The sequence below is a fragment of the Podarcis melisellensis genome (genome assembly GCF_964234715.1).
Source record: "Podarcis melisellensis genome assembly, chromosome: 1".
Classification (NCBI taxonomy): Eukaryota; Metazoa; Chordata; class Lepidosauria; order Squamata; family Lacertidae; genus Podarcis; species Podarcis melisellensis.
Window position 1 is genome coordinate 70,543,558 of NC_138528.1, and position 19,337 is coordinate 70,562,894.

General features: G+C 39.5%; 1 protein-coding gene across 10 annotated transcripts in view; it reads right to left on the reverse strand.

Moving 5' to 3' along the window:
• SOX6 (SRY-box transcription factor 6) overlaps positions 1–19,337 on the reverse strand; it is a 451,295-nt gene that overhangs the window by 349,060 nt on the left and 82,898 nt on the right. For all 10 annotated transcript variants that reach the window (XM_081925936.1, XM_081925935.1, XM_081925934.1 and 7 more), the window contains exon 2: positions 15,317–15,387. The gene's annotated coding sequence lies outside the window, so the exon portion shown is untranslated. The remainder of the gene's footprint in view (positions 1–15,316; positions 15,388–19,337) is intronic.

Genomic DNA, 19,337 nt, shown 5'->3' on the forward strand with positions numbered 1-19,337 from the left:
ACCATGCAAAAAAGAGGAGTCACGTCTGTTGTGCTTCCTATTTCTGACCCTAGCTGCACCCACAAGTGAATGTGGCCCTCTGGCTGAAAAAGGTTATCCACTGCTAGCATGCGGCAATTTTGCCCCACTTCCACCCACCCCAAATCATTGAAACAGTACCAATGCTATATAAGGAACTTGGAAGGACACCACAGACAGGCCAATGTTACCTGTCTCATCAATTTTATTATTTGAATAAAACAATCCATTTTAATGTAGTTGGTTTTCTATGTGGGAAAAATCATGTGGTATGTTGGAGGACATTGTTGCAGTGACAGCAAAATTTGCCCTTAAAGTCCATAGGACACAAGGCTAGCTACCACAAAGATCCCACTGCCACAATGAAAGACAATGAAAGCTGGTTAAACATTAAACTCATTTGTGCAACAAAAGAAGGCTACACTTCAGATTACATGCACATTAGGAAGTTGTGTTATTATAAGTACTAAAATCACTTATCTGACCTTTCTCTCATCCAGTTTCCAAATCTGTCTAATTCAAATAATAAAAGAATAACAAGCAGACAGCAACTCAGAATCAACAACTGAAAATAAGATCATTGTGATGTACATCACCCACAATGCCAGCAAGATGTACCGGTACATATTCAGCATTAAACAAGAATATATTCCTGTCAAACAAACAAGCACAGGGTGTTCCTGTTAACACAGGACTGACACATGGGGCTGTCCACATTCCACTCTTGATGTGACTGGGATTCAGGGTACCTCAGTGCCAATCTGGCAATCTACATAAACATGAGACTTTGTTTAGATAGTAGAGGTTACATCATAAGCACAAATTTACCTTGGCCTGAAAAAAAACTCATTACAAAATCAGGAGCCAGCTGCCAAACTATTGTCTTTCTAGCCTGCCATAGGCTAAATGCAAACTGAAATAAAAATATGAACCATATACTGTGAATAACTTTCATTATTCTACTTAATTCATTTGTGCAAATGCATAAAATTGGTGGATTTTGCATGTGGGGCATCATAACTGGTAGATGATATATATGGCACCCTGCTGTTCTCATCCATGGGAAATTGCTACTAGGTTTTGTTTTTCTTTTCAGACAACTGTTGGAAGTTTAAGCCAGCCTTCACCAATCTGATACCCTCCAGATGTTTAACTACAACTCCCATCAGCCACAGAGACAGCAATGAGAGTTATAGTCCAAAACACCTGGAGGAAATCAGGTTGGTAAAGGCTGCTTTAAGCACAGGAGGAATAAGTAAACTAATGTAAAGATGCACCTAGAATACCTTGTATCTCTCAATTTAAGTATTCTAAGCAAGCAGCCAGCAACAGATATTTCTGGTAGCCCAGGCCACTAAGCATTTCTCACTAGGTAGAATGTTGGTTATTTTAGTTAGTTTACTTTCCTTTTTATTTGATGGATTCTATCACCACTTCTGCCAGGTGAGTCAATCACCTGGTCTCATTATTCAGCCTTAATTGTATCAAGAGGATATAAAGGAAACTTGAGTGTAATAAACATGATTGTTGATCTGATAAACATCAAACTGAAGTGTCACTAGCACACACAAGCCTATGGGATAGCCATCCCATCCTGCTAAATAATAATAAAAAAACTGCCACAAACACCCTACCCATTTATGCAATTACATAAATGCTACACAATTGCATGTGGAATGGTGGGGAGGGCAACTATTTGAGGAAAACCATCTCCTCCCTCCACCCTGGACTCACAAAAGTGATTTCACATATCTTTGGAACTTGGCCAATATTATTTTGTGTGTATCTTGTTGAATTTATGTGCGTGGCTGCCCCTCCTTGTACTGTACCATCTCTCCTAGTCTTGATATATTCTCCTTGTTTGCTACTCATCCTGCAGCAAAGCTCTTGCCTCCCAAGAATGAGAGAGAGATTAAATGTGGCAGAAGGCCAATTCCTAGGCTAAATCCTTTCAAAGGGGAGGAAACTGCTTGAGCTTGTCCACTGGACCTGAAAAGTCATAGGAGAGCAAAGGCACGCGGGGGGGGGAGGGGGAGGGAGAGAGAGAGAGAGAGAGAGAGAGAGAGAGAGAGAGAGAGAGAGAGAGAGAGAGAGGAGAAAGTCGAAAGTTTCTTGTCTGCAGATTCATCACAACTGCTCTAATTCATTATTCAGCACTTTCACTACAGCTTGCTCAAGAACAGAATAGCTATTTGTCTCTTCCATCTAATATGTCCCTAAAACCTTTTTAAACACTTCCTTGTTAATATAATGGCAGACTGGAGTTTCCTGAGAAAATGTTCACTTGTCTAGAGTCTCTATCTCTCAGACACTCAAGACTTTATTCTTCTTTAGCCTACAGGGCACTCTTTTCCCCCTCTGAAGATGATGGAGAGGCACTCCACAAACTGCACAGGCAATAGGTTGCTGCTAGCAGAAACTGAACAAACACTTCCCTTGTTTTTTCAGTGGTTACTGGATAAATGCTGATATTCTCACAAAGGTGATTTTAATCTACGAAGTCATTGCTGGCACTCTTAGAAGAAAAAAAAGACAATTAAGCACTCATTTGTACAATGATAGCACTCACAATACCATTTAAATTTTAATAAATTTCATAAGGCTAAGCCTCATTAAGAAAAGCCAGCTAAGGTCTGTTATGTCAGAATAGGTAACCTTGTCTATCAAAGTGTCATTGTCATTGTAGCTAAAAAGAGGCATGGGAAAGCAGTGGTCTCACCCTTGGGAATTTGGCAGACTTATTTATTCAGTTTCAACCTGAACTTTTCTTATGAGTGGAAATCTTATATTTAAAAAATAAAACTGTCTCAAAAATCTTATTGTCTTCCTAGACAAGAACAATAAAGGGTTTCAAAAGGCTTCTGAACCAATAACAATAGTAGTAGCAGCAGCAGCAGCAGCAGCAGTAATAAATTTTCTTTTAATACCTAACTTGGATAGTCCTTACCTATCAGTTTGGAAGTGCAATAGTACCTTTCAAAAATATGGTACTAGTTTTTCTGTGCTCAGGGAAAGTATTTATATTAAAATACAACTTTTTAATAAAAAAAAAAAGCCCAGGGTGACAAGGACCTTTCATTTCCAGGACTACCAGAATATTGGACATGTCCATTCAAGTGGGAGTAGGGACAGGGAATTGGCTTGCTTGAGCCCATTGAGGTTTATAGTAAAGGAATCAGGTATAACAAGTGGGTATGCACTGCATTAAACACCCCCTTCCCATGGTTGGAAGCTTTTCAGGAGGGAGGAAAGAAAAGGGGTAATTTTTCCCTTTCTCAAGAAAATTTTGCATATATAGCAATAAATCACTCAGGTTTGGGATGGACAGTTAGTCTCAAGCCCAAGTCTTTGAATGTTTTATATTGTGCAGCAACAGAAGGTTTTAGAAGTAAAGGAAAGAAGTACAAGGAAACAGCAGTAGAAGGATCCTATCCCAGACTGCCTGGATCCCTGAAGAGGAACAGTCCTTTTAGGGGCTGAGAATCAGAATTGTAGAGTTAGAAAGGATACCAATGGTCATCTAGTCCAACCCCCTACAATGCAGGAATCTCAACTAAGTCATACATGTCAGGTGGACCTCCAACCCATGCTTATAAACCTCCAAGGAAAGAGAGTCCACCACCTCTTGTGGGAGTCGGTTCCATTGTTGAACAGCTTTACTGTGAGGAAGTGCTTCCTGATGTTTAGTCGGAATCTCCTTTCTTGTAACTTGAATCTATTGGTTCAAAGTCCTAGTCTCCAGAGCAGGAGAAAACAAGCTTGCTCCATCCTCCATGTAACAGCCCATGTATCATATCCCCTCTCACTCTCCTCTTTTCCAGGCTAAACGTACCCAGTTCCTTCAAGCACTTCTTATAAGGCTTGGTTTCCAGATCCTTTATCATCTTGGTTGCCCTCCTCTGCACACATTCCAGCTTGTCAATATCCTTCTTAAATTGTGCTGCATAGAACTGGACAGTGGTGTGGTCTGACCAAGGCAGAATAGAGTGGGACTATGCTCCCTTACATAATTCTGAATGCAAGTGTATGATGCAAGTTACTTGGTATGGAATATGCTAGAGCAGCCTTCCCTAGGCTTGAGTTGCTGGATATGGTGGGCACCAACTCCCACCATCACCAGCCACCATGGCCAATAGTCAAGGATAATGGGACATGTGATTACGGAAAGCTGCAACAGAACATGCAGAAGAAGCATGTGCAAACAGAGGTGAATACAGCTTCCACCCAAGCCAAATAATTCAGCACAGTGCCCAGTTTTTTTCCTACTTTTTCTCTCCTACTCTAGGAAGGGGGAAAAAATCTGACATATGTATTGTGACAAGTCCTTGCTTGTGTCATGTGCTGCCCTCACATATTAGAGAGGATCAGGCATCATCCCCATGCAGTATAATAAGATCAATTTCCGCACTGGATTGGTCTCAATGTGATTTGCCAATTCCCAGCGCACAAGTTTACTTTAATTCTATACACGTAAACAAATCTATATTTCCTCGTCAGCACGCTCAAATTAAAAGGAGCACCTTAAAGGTTTTACACCACAATACTTAAAAGAGTAATTTGTAGGCACAACAGTACAAAATCAGGTATTTGGATTTGTTCCCAGCCAGTCTCAGACACTTAATCTTGAGGATGGTTTCTCTTTTCCATTTGTGCATGTGACTCTTATTAAACATTTGATGTTAATCAAGTATTTACAGAGAAGAAAAGGCATCCCTCACATTTCAGTATTCAATGCTGAACCAATAAGAAAGCAGCTGCTGTCAGTGGTGTGCACATTTTATTGGCAACCCTTAAACAACTGCCCTCTAGCTATGTACAGTATCAGATCTCAAGTCAAGAAGGTCTTTCCCCCGCCCTATCTGCAAAGGGTGTTGAATCATTTTTATGTTGACTCTGGCTTTAGCCTCACTCTACCTTCACTATAGTAGTAAATTCAGCTTTACTACAGTACTATAAAGATGTGAAAGTACTGTAATAACCTCTTTATAAAAATAAGCTGTTAGCATTGTAGTGTTCAGTTTAGAAAACTCTAAAAAAAATACCGATGAAAAAATGTTAATGGTAGTTTGTTGCATGCCCAAAAGGGGTAATATAATTCTTTTTTTCTCTTTTCCTTTTTTGTTAGAGCATGTAAATTGTGTTGTCCTTGAGGTATCTATGAGATTACAAAAACAGTCCTGAGAAGACGACCTGAATATCACTGCAGCAACTAGCATTTTATACATATTATTATTACTTTCCTGAGCCTGATGATTAACACCTTCCTAGCAAGGCATTGTTTAGAGACACATGTAATCCTTAAACACAGGTGTAAATCCAGTTACCTGGACTCAAGCAGATACTTCAAATTACAAACACCGGGTATTACCAATCCCAATCCTCTGCTTGTTTAACCAGAAGTATGGCTCACTGTGTTCATTGGGGCTTACCTTTACTTTTTGCTAAATGTGCTTATGTTTGGCTACATCACACAATGTTTCTGAACTGTTGCTTTATTTTTGCTTACTTCAGATTATCACCAGTATTAAGTGTCTTTCAGTGATAATTTGTACGAAAGCATTAACATTACAGGTAATTTACCTTTTTTCAGAGCTGTGTGTCTATGCTCTCTACCCTATTCCTTTGTGGTACTTATGAAAATGTTTTTAGATTCGGCAAAGAATCTACAGGCACAATTGTCATATCCCCAAGGCGGGGGGGGGGGGAGGGGAGGGTCTTTTTCCTCTAGTAAAATGGTATGTTGTTGTTGAATAATAGTATCCGCTACCTCCAATATCCAGGCAATGTGGCAGATGCAAAAAAAAGGATGCAAGAGACTTATAAACAATGGTTTTCATACATTCAAGTATCCAGTCTAAAGTACTGACAAGAAACCATGACAAAGCTCACCAAGACCAAGATGGTAGATTACAAAAGCCTATTAATGTGGCTTATTATTTCATTCTGGTAAAACACAACCATAAGCAACTGAGGAGTCCATTTATATTTTTAATTTTGTTCCCCAGGAATCCAGGAGGATTCTATACCTACATAAGAGTTCAAAGCTTAGATGATCCTGTGCCTGCATATACTGGCATGCCTGACATTTAAAACTATGAAATACCAACCTATTTTGAAATTGTCCAAATCATTAGTTGTGGAATTTTCCTAGCACTTTATGAATACCGCTGTTAATTGAGCAATTAACTTGAAACTGCAGAATGTGCTGTGATGGCATGATATGATATAAGCCATGTAAAAGAAGAAGCAGCCAAGCAACTCAGTATGTTGAAAGATATTAATGAAGTGGCAAAATCTGCCAGAGAAAAAAATAATAATGGATGATTTCAACAACCCCGATATTAACTGGCTGAATGACACATCTGTACATGGTTTGGAGAAGCAGCTTACTGATACTATAAATGGCTTCTTTTTGGAACAATCTCACTCTAGAATATAGAGGGGGGGACTGGGTTTAACTTCTTCAATGGTAGCCAAGTACATCCATACTGTTAGGTATAGAGGACACAAAATTTTGCAATTAACTTAAATAGTGCCCTATATCCAACAGTGAATATTGAACATAAGGCAAAGGCAAGTGGGAAGACAAACTGTATAAAATAATATTACTCAGTTTAAGAGACTTGAAAAAGTTAAGAAGCCACTTTTGATGATACAGTATATGACTCTAGTAAAAGCATCAAAGATGCAGCAGGATTGTTCTGAAAATAGCTGGAAACGTGACAAACAGCAAGGAGATTTTTATCACCATTGCTAGCATGGTAAACAAGTGATGAGATTTTGGAAATAAATTGTAGCAGCAATAAACACAATTCTTAATGAGAAACAATAACTAGATCCTATAAAACACAAACCTTCACACATTCCAAATTCAGCGGACTGGATTAACTCAGCTCCAGTGTTTAAAATACACTGCTTTCCCCTTAGATCTAAAAAATCATTTCAACTGAATTGGCTGATTACACACACACACACACACACACACACACAGTTTTAACCTGGCACCTAAAAAAGAACACTGTAGGTGCCAGATGAATTTCCCTGGAGAGGGAATTCCAAAATCTGGGAAGCACTCATGAAAAAGTCCTCTCCCTTTTTGGCACCCCCTTCAGTTTTGCAACTCTCGAGAAAGGCCTCTGTGGAAGATCTGAATTCCCATGCAGGTTGATATGATAGAAGGCATCCTTAAGGTATCCAAGTTAGGTATGCATTTTAGATAATAGATGGCCTATTTTATATGAGTGTGGCAGCTCGAATTGTTTACATAAAGTATTGGAAAACCAATGGGATGATCATAGAATATATTGTAAAATTATGGGATATGGCCATTCTGAATAAAGTAAAGTAGATTCCCTAAAGGTAAATTGTGTGCACTTGTATCTTTACATAGCTACCCAAAGCACCATCCATGTTAAGTAATATGGGATTTGAAATGTATTTCAGGCTAACTTTGGAGTTGCAAGTCAACAAAATTTAGAAGAGAAAAACTATGAGCATCTGTATATACCAGTGGGCTACATAAATAATAATTATTTTTTTGTTTCCTTAGTTTTATAATGAATGATTTTAGAGTGTTGTTTGTACTGTACTTTTGTACTGTTTTATTTTTGTTAGCCGCCCTGAGCCCAGCTTTGGCTGGGGAGGGCGGGATATAAATAAAATTTATTATTATTATTATTATTATTATTATTATTATTACATCTTATTTGCATTATGTAATGATATAATGGCTGTATATATGTATTTATTATATTCTCCCCCATCTTGTTTTAAGCTGAAAAAGTATTAAACATTAAAAATAAACTACAATTTTTGGTTTTTTTTGTTATAAATAAAATTAGAGAAAACGTGTGTGTACAGCCAATGCAACACTTCATCACTAAAAGAATAACTAATTATAACAAAATTACAAAAACAAGTAAAAAGAACTAAAAAGAGATGTAACAATTTACATAACCCTATTGTTTAAAAGAACCATCACATTATTTCATTTTCCCTAATTTTTTATTTACCCTACCAAATGTAAGATAAATATTTACAGTCTGATATTTTACCAAGAAACCATTTATAATTCAAATGTCTACACCTACATTGGATGTACTTGAATTACCAAAAGATATTTATTTATTTTAAGAAATTCATAATGTAGGAAGAAAGGGATTGCCACTCACTGAAGATTGCTTGTCATTCCAAAATATTTTGAACCGTTTTCAGATTTTCACAGATTCCATAGCCAACCCAAATGACCCAAATCAAATTAGTTCAAACTTGCCATATTCCATAGTTTCGCATATAATTCTCTGAATTGCAGTATCTTTGTTTGTTTTTCAAGCTCTCCCCTCCAAAAAAAATTAAAATTCCAACAGATTGGGGTTAAAGTGGGGATGACCAAAAAATACAAGCTGAACTAGGGAAGGAGGCAAACCCTTGACATAGTCTTACTGTAGAAACTACATACAGCATAACAAAGAAATAGAGCAAGTTTCTATAACTAACATATAAAGAAAACAAAAATGACTATAAAGGTTCATGTCCACATGAAGCTGATCAAAACCTGGTAATGAAAGTGAAGAAACTGATAAATCGCTCTTCTTTTAAGCTCCAGAAACAAAGCTTGCGTACATCTGAACAGGCAGGTTTCTGCACAATCTGCTACTGTGTATACATGGGAATTCTCTACACAGTTAGGTGTTTTTACTGCACCTTTCAAATAGAGTATGCCTGAGTGGCTTCCACACAATAAAATAAATTTAAGAATGCGGTAATCTACAATACAAATACAATATAAATATACTAGTATAACAAATTTAAACAGTTGGTCAAAGCAGAATAAAACTAGGGTTTAAAGTGGTACTCTGCTCACCAGCAAAAAGTTAACAATGTAGGCACCAGAAAAAACACAGGTGGGACACCACCATGGAGAAGGCTCTCTCCCCAGCCATTGCGTTATATTCCTACTTTGTCTTCTTAACGCTTTACTTCTGTATCCTGAGCCAGCATGCCCATTTCAGAAGAGCAATAGGGAGCAATAGAGTAAAACAGGGAGCACCAAGGCTTAAATAATAGCAACTTAGTAACACAATTTATTAAAACAGATTAAGAGAACAGTGGCAGCTGATCAAGTATGTTGCTCCCCACTGATGTTCATACCAAAAAGAACTCGCTCCACCTTGACTTTCCTGTCTTCTTTACCTAAAATAGAAGGGCCACAATGCTCTTCATGCAGAGTGCAGAGTGGCTTTTTGTAGGACTCATTACTACTGTTTCTTCTACCACCTGACATACCATATCTATGCCAGGTACACTGAGCCCTTTGACAGGTCATTCCCTTGGAGTTGAGGCCCTTATAGCCATCCCCCTGAAGTAGTCGAAGCAGAAGCAGAAATAGAGACCTGAGAAACAGCAGGATGCTTGGTGTGCTAATGTTAAGCATGGGATGGCTAGGGGTTGCAATCATGTCACGTTGCAGAAGGAGAGTAGTGTAAGAACAGAAGGAGAGTAGTGTAAGACAAGAGGGTTCCACTGGACCTCTATGAGAAGCAGCTCATAAACTGTTCTATGCATGCAGGATTGTGGCCTAAAGTAGAACCCTGGGCAAAGGCTACTTAAATCCCATTGGCATATGTGGAATTAATGTAGCCTGTGAGTAGAACTTTAGCTAAACATAACAACAGTTCTGGAATTTACCTTCATGGTTTTAAATTTTTAAAGAGGGAAGTCAGCAGCCTGTTTGAAATAGTCAGGTACTGTTGTAACATGGATTTAAATTTAAGTTGTTCTTTTTTATAAAAAAAATTAAAAACCACCCTTTTCACCTGTTTTCACATTGCACGTACTTTACATGTTTCATTAAGAGCTGCATTTTCTTTCCAATCAGACACACAGATGCTTTTATAGTACTATCTTTATCAAACATTGTGCTAAGTGGGTAAAAGCTCTCTTTTACCTGCCGTAAACTTATATCGCCAGGCCTCTAAACAGCACAGTTATTTATAGTAGATCTCATCCATCCACTGAGCAGTTAACCTTTTACTGCACCATCTTCTATGATGAATGAATGGCTTGCGCTAAGTGATTTTGTTTTTATATCTGGAGATGAATCAATCCACCCTTGAAATATTGGGAGGGGTGTGTACACGCGCACACATACTTACATGCACACTCCAAAGAGGGAAGGGGGGAGAATTAGACAATCTACCATCTTGACCTGTTCAGTAAATTTCACTCAATAAGATTCCATTCAAGGGCTACCCTACAGAAAGTAGTATATAATTATTAAATTCATAAAATACCATCAAATGCATGGGTAGGCAAGCTAAGGCCCAGGGGCCGGATCCGGCCAAATCGCCTTCTAAATCCAGCCCGCTGACAGTCCAGGAATCAGCGTGTTTTTACATGAGTAAAATGTGTCCTTTTATTTAGAATGCATCTCTGGGTTATTTGTGGGGCCTGCCTGGTGTTTTTACATGAGTAGAATGTGTGCTTCTATTTAAAATGCATCTCTGGGTTATTTGTGGGGCATAGGAATTCGTTCATATTTTTTCCAAAATGTAGTCCAGCTCCCCACGAGGTCTGAAGGACAGTGGACCGGGCCCCTGCTGAAAAAGTCTGCTGACCCCTGATCAAATGTATTCCTGACCTAGCTTTCTGAAATCTTGATTTGCACTACCAAAGATTTTAAGATGTCAGTTCTGTACCAGTTATTTGTCTTAACAGGAATTCCTCTAAAATCATACCAAAGTATAAAGTTATATCACAGCAGAGGTTAAATAATAATAAGAATAATAATATATTTTGTAAAAAAACAAAACAGACTCCCTCACTCACAAAAGTATATGAATCAGTCAGTGAGGGAGAGTGCCCTTTCCTTTCCAAGGATGAACAGGGCCATCCTTGAGGCATGGGGCTGAATGCAGCCAGGCCCAGACCACAAGATTGGGGAGTGGAGTGGCCTGCCCATTCACTCCTTTTGGAGCTCTTTCAAATATATTGTTAACAACCCTGAGCAATTTAGTACTGTCAGCAAACTTTGCCACCTCACTGCTTGTTTATGAACAAGTTAAAAAGCACAGGTCCCAATACCAAACCTTGAGGGACAACCCTTTCTCCATTTTTCCATTTGGAGACTGACCATTTATTCCTGCTACTTAACCAATTATTTGGTTACTGCACGTTATCAAAAGTTTTTGAAAGTCCAAGTATGCTATATCAACCAGATCACCTCTTTCTATATGCTTGATGACACCCTCAAATAACTAACTGGTTCATGCATCAGGACTAGCCCTTGCAGAAGCCATGCTGGCTCTCTTCAACAAGGCTTTTTCTTCTAAATGCATGGCTATGTTATCTTGAAAAATACTTTCCACCAGTTTCCCCTAATTTGCCATTTCTGTGATCAAACATCCTCTTTCATTTTTAGACCATTAAAAAACATACATACTATGTACCGTAATTGCAAAAATATTATAAAACATGATGTAATTGCAAAATACAAAAAAAAACACATCAATTTATCTCACTCTTGATTTACTAGTCTTCCAGTAGTTCTCCTTCATTCAATAAATGTACCTTTTGAATAAAAGTTTGTATTTGCCCAACACCATGCCTCTAAAAATAGGATACAAAACAACTCAGCAAAAACAAGCAGAGATAAGAAACACACACTATGAAGTGAAAGACCAGACAATTTGCAGCACAAATTACAAGTTAGAAGCAGCAGTCACTATTTCTCAGCCTAAGGTCACCTTGTGATCTTTGTGGTTGAGTGGGGATTTGAAACTGGGTAACTTTGATCCTAGGGATGCGGATGGCGCTGTGGGTTAACATTCAGCTGCATTCAGTTACCTTTACCCTTGATCCTAGTCTTAACAACTGCATCACACTGGCTCTGTAAACTCACTGGGACGAACAGTTTCTTATTACTTATTTGTGTGATACAAGCCCCATTCAAGAGTTCATCTTATTTTGCAATGGTCATACTGCTTCACTTCCAATCAGTGAACATCCCATAACTTCCTGCTAAAATCTTGCCACATTTTTGCTTCTTTGTTGTACTATAGCACAAGAGTGGCCCTCAAGATGGCAATACAGTGGTACCTCGCAAGACGAATGCCTCGCAAGACAAAAAACTCGCTAGACGAAAGGTTTTTCCGTTTTCGATTTGCCTCGCAAGACGAATTTCCCCTATGGGCTTGCTTCGCAAGACGAAAACGTCTCGCGACGTCTAAAAACAAAGACATGTTTTGTTTATAAAGTTAATTTATTTTCCCTTCAGTTTTTGAACTGCTCTTTACAGTATGTGTGACTTTAAAGAGCAGTTAATAAACTGTTGTTGTACCAAATTTGGCTTTGTTTAGACTTTTTTTGACCATAGGAACGCATTAATTGATTTTCAATGCATTCCTATGGGATTTCGTGCTTCGCAAGACGAAAATTTCGCTAGACGACAAAAAATGCGGAACGAATTAATTTCGTCTTGCGGGGCACCACTGTAATGTGATAGCATTGGGAAAGCATCACAGAATAACTAATACATTGGATAGGTGTGTGGGTGATTCATTATAATTCCTCCACAAATGCACTATTGTTCCATGAATTTCATGTTACAGAATACATCTGTGAAAACATGAAGGGGTCCCTAGAAAATCAAAAACTACAAGTTGTGGAAGGTGACAACAATGGGATAAGCACAAAGCTAGCCCACTCATTCCTGCTTTCCTCTCTCTTGTGTTGATTTAACCTTGAAGATGATGAATGCCTGAATAGGGCAACATATAATATATTGTGTGGAGGTTGGTTCACAAGCTCAATATTCATCCCTTAACAACTGCAGGATCTCATGATGACATGTATGCATGAACAACAAGGTAAAGGTAAAGGTAAAGGGATCCCTGACCATTAGGTCCAGTCGTAGCGGACTCTGGAGTTGTGGTGCTCATCTCGCGTACAGCTTCCGGGTCATGTGGCCAGCATGACTAAGCCACTTCTGGCAAACCAGAGCAGCGCACAGAAATGCCGTTTACCTTCCCGCCGGAGCAGTACCTATTTATCTACTTGCACTTTGACATGCTTTTGAACTGCTAGGTTGACAGGAGCAGGGACTGAGCAACGGGAGCTCACCCTGTCGTGGGGATTCGAACCACTGACCTTCTGATCGGCAAGTCCTAGGCTCTGTGGTTTTACCAACAGCGCCACGTGCGTCCCCATGAATGACAAAGAACAGCTTAAATACTAGAACTTCCATACTGTCTCATAGTACTTAAGACAATGCTTTCCAGTTAAGTGGATTTGCAACTGAATGTTTGAGCAATCAAGGAATGACACATCAAGTAATGCAAAGCATGTGTGAATCAGCCCAGAATCCATTGCAGACTTTTTCTGATAAATAATTCCTAAACAGTACCATAAACCCTTTCAATGACAGAGCAAGGATTATCAGCTGCAATGTAAGATTTGTTTCATGACCCTATCAATGTGTGTCTTAGGCCGCCATCCTAAAGCACACTTGGAGTGAAGCCCAACTGAATATGGGGGACTTACTTCCAAGTAGACACACATCAAATTCTGGTCTCAGCTGTTTTAAAGAAATTCACTTGGATAAAATCCTAAGTCAATTAGACTTTTGCTGTTAACTTTGCACAGACTAAATATCAGTCTTGTTTCATATAATGCTTCATTATTCGATATATGAACCACACAGCCTGCTCACTGTAACCTGAAAGCTGTTTGCTTGATCACATATGTCTTCTCATTAGACCAGAACCAGAATGAAACCCACAAGTAGAAAAATGCAGGGTTGAGATTTCATAGGTCAATATTTCTTCCTCAGTCAGCTTGCCTTTTTTGAGGGGTCAGTGTTCAGGACTCATTGTTTTTTTCATTCCAGGTTAAGCAAATACGATTAAACACACACACACACACAGAACAAACATACTCACGATTCTTTCAACTGAGAACAAATTCAATGTTTTACACCACAGGGTGCTTCCAGACAAGTGGGTGCTCCACCTGCATGTCATTTTTTTGCAGCATCCACACAAAGTTGTTGGAATCAAAATGCTATCCCATATTCCACCCCTAATTTAATCTGGATTTACTCTTTTTTGGGGGGGGGGGAATTCCGATAAATTTAAAAGAAATGCTCCCAACCACCCAATTGCGGTATCTGGACAACCTGTTTTCCCATCTGGAAGCACCCTTTGAAAATTCTAGTGTCCATGTAAATGTTTTGCTCATTCACCCCCCACCATTACACAAACACCAATTACAAGAGAGAATGGAAATATTCACTACTGTATGTAGATCCATGTTTCAGAATGGGATTTTTATTTGAATTCTACATTCTAAATATTCTGCACTGTGTGAATTCAATAGGGCTTACTCTCAAGGAAATGTTCAGAGGATTGCAGTCTTAATTATTCCATGTTGTGAACAGGGTAAGTAAAGAACATTCATGAGAAGGGTATCATCCGGCTGTGGGTAACCCTTCAGACGTTGTTGAACTTCAACCCTCATCAGACAATAAACCGGGACAATGGGAGTTGTAATCCAACAACATCTGGAGGACCAAACATTTCCCCCATCTCTGCTTTATGCAGAATGCAGGCATACCAATTTAAAAGTACCTCCATCAAATCCTAACTCTCTTATTTAGCTTGAGCACCTGGACTATTTTGCTCATCTAATTATTACATTGCTGCTAGGCAGCTGAGGCAGACAATGAGTCCTTACCTCTCAATGAAGCATCAGTATAACTGTGATATAGGCTACCCTCAGCAAAAGGTGGAGCAGCACAGCATGCAGATCCTGAAGAGGAGTCAGTAGCTGAGTGCTTCCGTACGAGACACAGGAGGGCCCAATTTGAAGTTTATAGTCTGGTTGCAATGTAGCGTGAGAAGAAAGCAGCAGTGGTTAGGCATGAAGATGCCATAGGGGGCAGGGAGAAAAGGTCTCCACGGCATGTTCCATGCATGGAGCAAGTATGATTGCACCCAAAGTTTTAGGCTATTTATTTCAACTGTGTATGTGTGTTGTACACTAAAATCTATGGAAAATCAACATGTAACCTTTTAATATATATTTATAAATACACTATTTTTTTTGTGATGGCACTCACTAGTAGCCCTTTCTTTTGCTGCCCATAGCAGCCATTTTGTGCTGAAAAACACAGCTGTTTAATCAAAATATGAACATCAACATCTCATTTCTATTTATTTTTTTACAAATAAAGCACATAAAGATGGGGGGGGAGGAACTTCCTGTAAGGTACAAAGTAGTCATAAAACATATCAGTACTTACAAATACACAAATCAACCAGCCCAGGCACCCAGAAATCACTGGTAAGTTTCTTTTGAATTCATGAAACTGACCTAAAAGACACAAGAGGAAGAAAAGTGTAAGCAAAATGGCCATTTTTTGTATTCCTCTTAATTTAAGAGACATTTTGATTCATTTATTGGGGGGGGGGGAATCCTTTCCACCCATTTAAGATGAATGCTTTACACAGATGTGCTTTTCAGACTGTGAATACCAAGAGAAATACATATTTCATTGTTTTCCATTTCACATAGCAACCTTATCCATTGCTGGCATCTATAAACTGTCAGAAAGGCAAACATGAGACAAGACTGTAACTAACACACACACACACACTTTTTTTAAAAAAAAAGATAAATTGCTTTTTGTTATGCATGCCAACATACATTAATAGAAAACATTTAGATGTGCTTTTTCAATGTTGAAAATGCAATGCAAATGACCAGAGAGTACAGAAATGCTGCTTTCAGTCTCCATAGGTTAAAATTCAATAGTGAATGCCTTTGGGACTGAATCCAAGTTCTTTGGTCTATGTATCTTGTGGACTGGGCTGCAAGTTAGTCTAGTACAATGCAGTCAGTATTAGGCATTATTCAATTTAAGCCCCTGCCCCCTGCTTCCCTTCCTAAATGCCCGTCAGTACTGACTAGAAAGGTAACAGATGCAACTCCAAGCCACAGGCTTGCCTTATAACATTCTTTTGCTAGCACAATGAGTCACTTTATACCTCTAAATATCCCTGGTTTCCTCTCTCCAGAACCCCCGTGTGTTAGAAGGTAGTTCGGCAGGAGTTTATTTTTATTGTTTGGTCTGTATGCAGCTGTTTTAGTTCTCGGGAAAACAAAAGGCACTTTGTTGCAAAGCCCTTATTTTCTTTCCAGAACATGGGCATGGATACCAGTAACGCTGCCCTGAAAATAGACATGAATACAAAAGCACTAAGCTTGGATCGAAATCCTGTCCTACTCCCACTGAATTGTTCACAACTGATAATTTTGAAAGATGGAACTGCAAGTAAAAAAAATGCATTCGTTTCCAGGAGCCTGGTAAACCTCAGAATTGCAGTCGCAAAGGCTTCATGCGCAAAAGCTTTCACAACTTCAAAATTATATTACTTTTGAAAGGCCCTTTTGTGGTCTTTCACCTGTCAATCTGACTCTGAGACGCTACACATTGTGGAAATGTTTTAAAATACTTTTCTGCTTTTTTATCAAGGGAAACATACAAAGCTTCCTTGTATTGAGTCAAACCTTTGGTCCATTTAGTCCAGTATTGTCAGCACTGACTGGCAGCAGCTCTCCAGGGTTCCAGGCAGGGAATCTTTCCTGGCTATTCCTGGAGGTGACAGGGAATGAACCAGGGGCTTCCTGTATGCAAAACAGATGCTCTATCCTTCAGCCCTTTCCCTAGTATTATATTGCTGAAACATTGGAAGCAACTTCATCAGATAAGCAGAATATAGCAGTAGGGGAACCTGGGCCTTCGAGCTACTGCTGAACTACAACTCCCAGAAGCCCCAGAGAGCATTGCCAATGGCCAGGGGTAGAGGGAATTGGGTAGCCGCCAACAACATCTGGAAGGGCCATAATACCCCATCCCTGTTAGAGATGCTGAAATCATGAGACAGATTATAAGGCAGCAATTGGCTGATCTGTTACCTCACGTAGAAGCTTTATCTCAGAGTTAGAAGGGACCCTGAGAATTATCTAGTCCAACTCCCTGCAAAGCAGGAATATGCAGCTGTCTCGTACGGGGATTAAACTTGCAACCTTGACATTGTCAGCACCATGCTACTATAACCAACTGAGCTATCCATCTTTTGGGTTCATTTATCTAAGAATCTATGGTATACATATCATTGAAATACACTAATAAATGGAAACATCAGCCACTAAGGCTTGCTTAAATGAGAATTCATGGCGGGTGGCTAATAGAGACCAGACATACCTCACCTGTTTGATTGGGGGCTGGGCAGAATAGTTTGATATCTAGTGGTTGGGAGTTTTTGCAGCTGGCCTGCAAATAACTATCTTGGGGAGGGGATGTACCATAAATTTTTTGCATGTTCTGAAGCAACCTGATACTGCTCTGAAACCTAAAGCCATTCCGACCTGGCTGCTTCCCTGCTCCCATATATACAGTCCCCATGTGTTAAAAAAACATATACAAACATGCCATAAGTTTCTGTAATTTCTCCACGTTAACTAAATCTTCAAAATAGGGATGGAACACCACTTTGCAACCTGAGGGCCAGTGGGTTATTTTCCAGCTGTATGCAACATTATGCAGTATTGCCATCTTTTGGGAACAAAGGAGGAAGTAGAGATCTCAGAGCATCACACCTCCTTCCCTAAGCTGGGCAAAGGCTTCCTGGACTTGGGGAAGGAGCTGCAAGCCTGTGTCACAGCAGGATGTTGGATGGTATGACCCTGTGGTGCAAATAGGCATGCATAGTCAGGTACTGAGAGTACAGGAAAAGGAATGGCGTTGCAGCATTTAATTACCATGCATCCTGTAATAACTATATACCAAGATCTTAATGAAGTGCTGGTAAAACATGTAATTGCATTACATGTACCATATTTTTCTGTGTATAACACACCCCCATGTATAAGACGCTCCCTAATTTGGGGGACTGAAAATTAAGAAAATGGGGGGAGATTGTACCCATGTATAAGACTACCCCCCGCTTTAACGTTATTTTAAAGTTAAAAAAAAACCCTAGTCTTATACACGGGAAAGTACGGTAATTGTTTTTCCCTGTCCCGGGGAAATTTTGCACCCAGGGCAACTGCCCAGAGTACCAGCACCTTTTTTGTTCTAGAAACAAAGCACTGCTAAGGGCAACCTGGGGGTTGAACACAGAACATTTAAAACATCTCAAACTCAAAAGCTAAACTGGTGATTTATGGTGTATCTGCCAGTTTGAAACTTTAGAAGTCATTTCCAAATACTGTAAGCAGGTATCATGTGCCCCTCCATACCTGTATCCTAACTTACCCCAAAATATACATTTATCTAGCATGTGAAGATTTCCTCCTTTCTTAATGTGAACTATTGACTGCACTCAAATTGCAGGAGCAACCAACGCAGTGGGATGGTCCCTTGGAGGATACTGAATTGTTCCCACTTGAATGGATGGGGTATAGGCAGAGGAGAGTGGTGGCAAGGTTGAGCCTGAATGGGCACACCAGCAGGAGTGCCAAATTGGGCTCCACTGGTGTGTCCACACAACTCTGAACGCCCCACTCTCCTGCCCCTGGTAATCAGCAGCAACGTGGGTTTGTGAAGTGTGCTTCTGCTGTAACACCACACTGGTTGCTCTAACTAAAATATAATCCCAAACAATAGCTTGGCACTGTTTGAATGAGCTGTGGTGAGCTATTCCCTCCTCCCGCTCTTCCTTCACTCTTCACAATCAAATGTGACAAACTGTGGTTTTGAGCATAACATAGCATAGTATGTTTGCATGCAACAACAAACTGTTGCTTGTCAAGAAACTCAAAGTGCTTTAGGAAACTGTAGAAGGTGAAGGGGGGAAGAATCATGTGACCCTGACATTTGCCATTGCTTTCTTACATTTGAATGCAGCAGCTTCGTACTTCAGCACCCTCATACATTTCAGCCAAGTCCCCACCATACAAAACGTCTACTTCTAGGTGCATAATCTCTGCTACAGTAAGAATTGGCATTCCCGCCTCTCCTTCCAATCCTGCTTTTAGAGCTACAGTACATGTGACACAAATTCAACAAATGTAACTTTTCTGGGAACTGATATAAGTAATGAGTCAAGGTATTACCTTCTTAATTTCTGAGCTGCTATTAAAGGCACGGGAGCAAGCCCCTCCCAAAAGAGGTAGCAACCCTAGCTATAACCCAATGTAGAATCAACAAATCTCATTTGCTGTTATCAATGCGATGCTATTATATATGTCTGCAACCAGCTCTGAATCTCATTATCAGATGATTTATGCCATTACTGTGCTTTGGAGACACCAATTAA